The 7500-nt window shown below is 45.0% G+C and overlaps 1 protein-coding gene across 1 annotated transcript in view; it reads left to right on the plus strand.

Annotated features, from left to right (window-relative positions):
• The window catches only part of LOC147026383 (uncharacterized), a 28892-nt gene that overhangs the window by 1012 nt on the left and 20380 nt on the right, over nucleotides 1-7500 (plus strand). The window lies entirely within an intron of this gene.

The raw sequence follows: 7500 nt of genomic DNA on the forward strand, positions 1-7500 counted from the left end.
ATATATATATATATATATATATAAACATATAAACATACATATATATATATATAAAAACATACATATATATAGATATATATATATATATATAAAAACATACATATATATATATATATATATATATATATATATATATATATATATATATATATATATATATATATATATATATATATATATATATATATTTATTGTTACGAATGAGCCAGTTCGGACAGCCACGCATGACCGCTTCAGCCCAAATGCAGCCGCGCGCCAACCGAAAACCGGAATTCAGTCGTAGCTTCCGGACAACTCCGGAAACCTGCTACGGATACCTTAACGCACCATAAACTGTCAATATTCTGTCCACGCAGTACAGGGTTAATAGCTGAATCTCAATATACCTAATTATCCGCGCAGACAGAAGTACCTAGAAATTCTACCTTAACGGAACTGGTACGGAAACGAGCCTCTTTATCACGTTCGTTCTGTGTGCGATGCCGAGCGGTTTTAATCGCCAAGTTCCGTCGGACCAATTGACCACTTTAATTTGGCTTTAATAGCCGGCTAATTTCCCGAACGCACCGTGGAAGTAAATGGGAGGAAATGACGCACCGAGCAGATTGACATTCAAACAATGGGGACATTTATTTCAACCAGGCAAGAAATCAATGGGGGAAGGGGCCAAGACACGAGCAAAGCCTACAGCCGATGTCTATCTATTATGTACAGGCATGCACTTAATTCAGTTCTACTTAACCAGACAAGGCACCACAGAACACTTTCATACAAAACCCCCAATAAAGAACAGGGCTCGCGAGCCTTTATTTCCACTCGGAGCGTGGATGACCGGAGGCTCATAAGAGGCCGGGCGGGTTACCTTGCCGCCCCTTGTGACGGCTCGAAGGTCTTCGGGTCAGTGACCCCTGCTGTCCCTGGCTTGGCCCTCGAGTCGCACGCGCCGGTCGCTTGAGCGGCCGGGCGGCTTGAGCAGCTTGGCGAGCGGCTTGCTCGGTTCTCCTTGGTGTCCGGCCTGCACTGCGGCCTGGGAGGTCGGGCCTGGCCGGCGACGCGCGAGGAGTGAACGGGTCTTTGCTCTTTTCGAGTTGATGCCCTTTTATGACCCATCCACTGCCTCAGCGCCGCTCGACCATCTCAAGGCCGTTCGCCCGGACCGCGACGTAGCTTTACCGATGCGCTTCTCCTCCTTGGCCATTCACCGACGCTTCTCCGGCTCTCATCTGGCGCTCCCTCCTTCTCCGCGACTGCCCATCTCCCGAGAGCGATGAATCTCTGAAGTCACCCTCTCCGCACTGCCGCCCGTCTCCCGAATCAGCCTCTCCGCGTTGCCGCCCGTTTCCCGAATCAGCCTCTCCGCGCTGTCGCCCGTCTCCCGAATCAGCCTCTCCGCGCTGCCACCCGTCTCCCGAATCAGCCTCTCCGCGCTGCCGCCCGTCTCCCGAATCAGCCTCTCCGCGCTGCCGCCCGTCTCCCGAATCAGCCTCTCCACGCTGCCGCCCGTTTCCCGAATCAGCCTCAAACTCGTTCGAGCTCCTCCCTTATATTGGCCCGAGGCGAGCCGCTCTTTGATCTCTCAACCCGAGGCCGGGCTCCGCCCACTTTTCAACTCCGACCTCTCACCCCTGGTAAGCCTCGCGGGATACCCCAAGTCTGACGTCACCCGTGGGTTTCGGGGATGTCGCTCTGTGATCCAGTTATGCAAATTTGGTTCACGCCACAGCGCACAATGGCGGCTTGAGCAGTGGTGGCGTTGGGGAGCGTTGCTTGACGATGGTGAGGAGTTTTTGTAGGATGTTTCAAAATTAAAGACAGAGAAAGAATAACGACTACCTCAAAGATTCATAGCCTGGCACACAAATAAATCCCTTCACACATTGGTGGGGATTCTAACCTGAAACACTTACTTATTGAAATAACTGATCTTTGGGGAACCTGAATGGTGTTTTGTGAATTTCCAAAACTGCAACAATATATATGTATACATATATATGCAATATGTATATATATATATATATATATATATATATATATATATATATATATATATATATATATATATATATATATATATATATATATATATATATAGTTACGAATTTGGGAATTCGATTGCACACAACATACAAGTTCCTTTAGTCAGCTATGTCGATAAGTGCATGTTCCCGAGATAGCTCACCTTCCATTGTTTAAATGTTCAAAATCGATTAGATGTGCTGCGGATCGATTTAATAGTTAGGGAACGAACAATGGAGACATCCCTCCCCCTCATCTGCAAAGAGGAAGAACCACCTTGCCGTCCCGTGACTCATGATGTCAACAACTCCCTCCCACCCGTGGCTGAGCGGGGGATGGAGCAAGAGGGCATGAGTCACGCCAGGATCGGGGGAAGGGCGGGAGAAGGATAAGAGGAGATCTTTTTCTTTTGTTCGTGGGCAGAGTTGGAGAAGGGAGTTGAGGGGAGTCGTTCAGTAGACCATCGGGTCCTGCTTCGCTTGCGTTAGGGTTGAGGCCTTCAGAAGCTTTTTGCTTTGGCTGGCTCAGTGTGCTTTGGCTGAGGCCTGGCTCGGGAGGAGGCTTTTTGGAGGCTCTTTGCTTTGACGGTTCCGTGAGCTTCGGCTTCTGCTTGGCTCGGGAGAGCTTTTTGCTTCAAGCCGCCGAGTTTGGAAGGAAGTTAAGCCGGTCGCTCGGCTCGAGCTGCGAGTGGTGGCTTCTTCTTCTTGGTCCGTGGAGCTCTTTGTTCTCCATTTTAGTTCCCGGCTTGGTGCGACTCATCGACCTCTTCGTGGAGGTGGTTCTTCGGGGAAGCGACGCATCGACGGGAAGGTTCGGCGCTTCGTCTCACCAGCACGTGTTGAGAAGCGCGGGAGGTGGCTCCTCGGGTAAGCAATGCATCGACGGGAAGGATCAGCGCCTCGTCTCACCAGCACGTGTTGAGAAGCGCGGGAGGATTCGCGGGAGCTCGGGACGGATCGCGGCTTGGCGATTGGATCCAGCTCGCTCTCGCTGGAGCCCGGGTCCAAACAACTTGAAGACCACACGAGGTGGAGAGGTTCGAGATAGGTTCTGAGTTTCAGCTCACCTGTCCTCCGAGCTGGAGCTCGTTATTAAAGGCCTCTGCCACCATTTCTTGGGTGTGTGTGTGTGCGTACGTGTGTCCGTGGGCCCGTCCAATAAGTAGGAACTGCTGTTAAGTGCAAGTGACTGTACATAATAAGTAGACGGTTGTAGTTCTTTTGTCGTGCTTTTGTTGCTTGTATAATTGCATACGTGTTTTGCCTTGTTTAATTGCATACGTGCTTTATTATAATAAATGTCCTTGTGTGAATGTAAACCTGTTCGTTCCCTTGCTTCCATTCCCTCATTGAACTGCCCCATCTTGCACTCGGAATATAGTTGGTTTTTAAATAGCTGGTAAAGTGATCGGGTCCAACGGGACTGCGCGATAATACCCCGCTCGGTTATCCCAAAAGGAAGCGAGCTGCTTAAGCGGCTCATTTCCAAGCGGTCCCGTTGAGGTACAATCTCTCAGTAACCTACCTGCGCGAATAATTAGGTAAATCGAAGATTTGGCGATCGGACCCTGTAGCGTGGGTAGAGTGCGAACAAGGTTATGTTGGGATTAAAAACCCACCCGTGACTGGTTTCTGGCGTTGTTCCAGAAAGTCACGACTGGATTGTCCGTTCGGTGGGCGAAGCGGCCGCTATTAGTTCGACGCGGTCTTTGGCACGCCGATGGGCGGGAATTCTACAACAATAAATCTGCGATGATTCACTGGGATTCAGATATATATATATACATATATATATATATATATATATACATATACATATACATACATATATATATATATATATATATATATATATATATATATATATATATACATATATACATATATACATATATACATATATACATATATATATATATATACATATATATATATATATACACATATATACATATATATATATATACATACATACATACATACATAAATACATACATACATACATACATATAGTGGGGAGAACAAGTATTTGATACACTGACGATTTTGCAGGTTTTCCCACTTACAAAGCACGTAGAGGTCTGTAATTTTTATCAGTGCAACACTTCAACTGTGAAAGACGGAATCTAAAACAAAAATCCTGAAAAATCACATTGTATGATTTTTAAATAATTAATTTGCATTTTATTGCATAAAATAAGTATTTGATACATCAGAAAAACAGAACTTAATATTTGGTACAGAAACCTTTGTTTGCAATTACAGAGATCAGACGTTTCCAAAAGTTCTTAACTAGGTTTGCACAGACTGCAGCAGGGATTTTGGCCCACTCCTCCATACAGATCTTCTCCAGATCCTTCAGGTTTCAGGGCTGTCACTGGGCAACACAGACTTTCAGCTCCCTCCACAGATTTTCTCTTGGGTTCAGGTCTGGAGACTGGCTAGGCCACTCCAGGACCTTGAGATGCTTCTTACGGAGCCACTCCTCAGTGCCCTGGCTGTGTGTTTCGGGTCGTTGTCATGCTGGAAGACCCAGCCACGCCCCATCTTCAATGCTCTTGTTGAGGAAAGGCGGTTGTTGGACAAGATCTCACGCTACATGGCCCCATCCATCCTCCCCTCAATACAGTGCAGTCATCCTGTCCCCTTTGCAGAAAAGCATCCCCAAAGAATGATGTTTCCACCTCCATGCTTCACGGTTGGGATGGTGTTCTTGGGGTTGTACTCATCCTTCTTCTTCCTCCAAACACGGCGAGTGGAGTTTAAACTGAAAAGCTCTATTTTGGTCTCATCAGACCACATGACCTTCTCCTATTCCTCCTCTGGATCATCCAGATGGTCATTGGCAAACTTCAGATGGGCCTGGACATGCGCTGGCTTGAGCAGAGGGACCTTGCGTGCGCTGCAGGATTTTAATCCATGACGGCGTAGTGTGCTACTTATGGTTTTCTTTGATACTGTGGTGCCAGCTCTCTTCAGGTCATTGACCAGGTCCTGCCGTGTAGTTCTGGGCTGATCCCTCACCTTTCTCATGATCATTGAGGCTCCACGAGGTGAGATCTTGCATGGAGCCCCAGACCGAGGGAGATTGACTGTTATCTTGAAGTTCTTCCATTTTCTAATAATTTCACCAACAGTTGTTGCTTTCTCACCAAGCTGTTTGACTATTGTCCTGTAGCCCATCCCACCCCTGTGCAAGTCTACAATTTTGTCCCTGATGTCCTTAGAGAGCTCTCTGGTCTTGCCCATTGTGGAGAGGTTGGAGTCTGATTGATTGAGTGTGGACAGCTGTCTTTTATGCAGATAACGAGTTCAAACAGGTGCAGTTAATATAGGTAATGAGTGGAGAATGGGAGGGCTTCTTAAAGACAAAACTAACAGGTCTGTGAGAGCCGGAATTCTTATTTCATGCAATAAAATGCAAATTAATTACTTTAAAATCATACAATGTGATTTTCAGGATTTTTGTTTTAGATTCCGTCTTTCACAGTTGAAGTGTAGCACTGATAAAAATTACAGACCTCTACGTGCTTTGTAAGTGGGAAAACCTGCAAAATCGTCAGTGTATCAAATACTTGTTCTCCCCACTGTATGTATATATGTATATATGTATATATATATATATATATATATATATATATATATATATATATATATATATATATATGCGATATACATATACAGGGTGGACTGAAAGTCACTTTATCCCTTCCTTGTGAAGCATTGTTCTTGAACTATTTTAATATACAGGTGTTCTTGTGCAGTACTTAAAATAATTAATTTGTCATTGTATCTGAATGTGCTCCATCATTCTTCTTAGTCAGTGTTTCCGCATACCATAACAGGCGAGGGGCGAGGGCAGAGGGGAAGGGACGGAGGGAAGTGCGAGAAAGTTTTCAGGGTTAAAGTAACTTTCGGGCGACCCCACATATATATATATATATATATATATATATATATATATATATATATATATATATATATATATATATATATATATATATATATATATATATATATATATATATATATATGATATATTAAAAAAAAATATATATTTATATATATATATATATATATATATATATATATATATATATATATATATATATATTGTGACGTCCACGGGACTTGAACAGTCCCGCCAACGTAGAATGAGCCGAAACGATGGAGGTGGTTTATTTTTTATAACCCAAAGATGGCGGTTTGAATCGCTCCACAGCAAACGGGACGAGGAAGGTGGCACGAGTCGCTTTTCACTGAGTTAATAATGTTTATTTCTCTAACCAGAAATAATAATAAGACTCGGCAAGAGGAGGGATCCGGGGCGATTCGACGGGATGGTGGTGTGGGTTCGGGCGTGGGGAAAACACAAACAATTCCAATGGATATACAAATCTCAAACCCTCTAAGGCACCAGGTACACACACACACACACACACACACACACACACACACACACACACACACACACACACACACACACACACACACACACACACACACACACACACACACACACACACACACACACATATACACACACACCGTAGCTGGTGGTCAGGCTTGCACGTGGTGTCGACACAACAGTCACTGGATTGGCGCCGGACGAGCTGGCGTTGCGCTCGTCAGGGACAGGAGACACCGTGGTGCTGTTCCTGGTGGTGTCGACCTCCTGGTGTAGGCCCAAGACCACTCACAGCCGCCAGGGAGCCAGTTCTGGCGCCAATATGCGAGCAGGAGAGGGAGGCAGGTCCGCCCGCCGTTCGGTCCCGTACTCCGAGCCAGCAGAACTCCAGAGCCAACCGAGTTGAGGCACGAGGCACAGCAAGGCCACGAGACACGACGAATCGAGGAACGAACCAGCGCAACGAGAGAGCGCGCTCCGAGACCAACAGCCTCGACCAGACGCTTTCTTTTTATGACTCTTCCTCCTCTTCTTTTCCCGAACAGAACCTTTTTATACTCGAGTCCTCGTCACTTCCAATCGAGCCCTTTTATTGGCCCTCTGCCGTCGCCTTCCGCCAATCGTGATCACGGGGCGGAGCCATCCGCAGCACTGTCCTGTTACGTCACGGCAAGCCTACAGGGAATACTAAAAGGGTTTACGCATACACACTTACCCTAACCCATCTCCCTATCTAATTACGTGACAATTACCATTTCCCCCTTAAAGAAATGGACATTTACTAGACAACTTATCACCACTGAATTGCTACTTATTACATCTAGATCCTGGTACAACTCGAGCAGCATGGCATGCCTAATTAAATATCCTAATTACCCTTTGAATGCATACCCCCCCCCCCCCTTCTCAGACGTAACTATCTATATATATATATATATATATATATATATATATATATATATATGTATATGTATATATATATATATATATATATATATATATATATATATATATATATATATATATATATATTGTTGCAGATCTGAAATCCATTTACATTCAACATACAGATGTCCC

This window comes from Eptatretus burgeri, chromosome 5 (assembly GCF_056783735.1).
Source record: "Eptatretus burgeri isolate ZD-2024b chromosome 5, Ebu_testis_v1, whole genome shotgun sequence".
Taxonomy (NCBI): domain Eukaryota; kingdom Metazoa; phylum Chordata; class Myxini; order Myxiniformes; family Myxinidae; genus Eptatretus; species Eptatretus burgeri.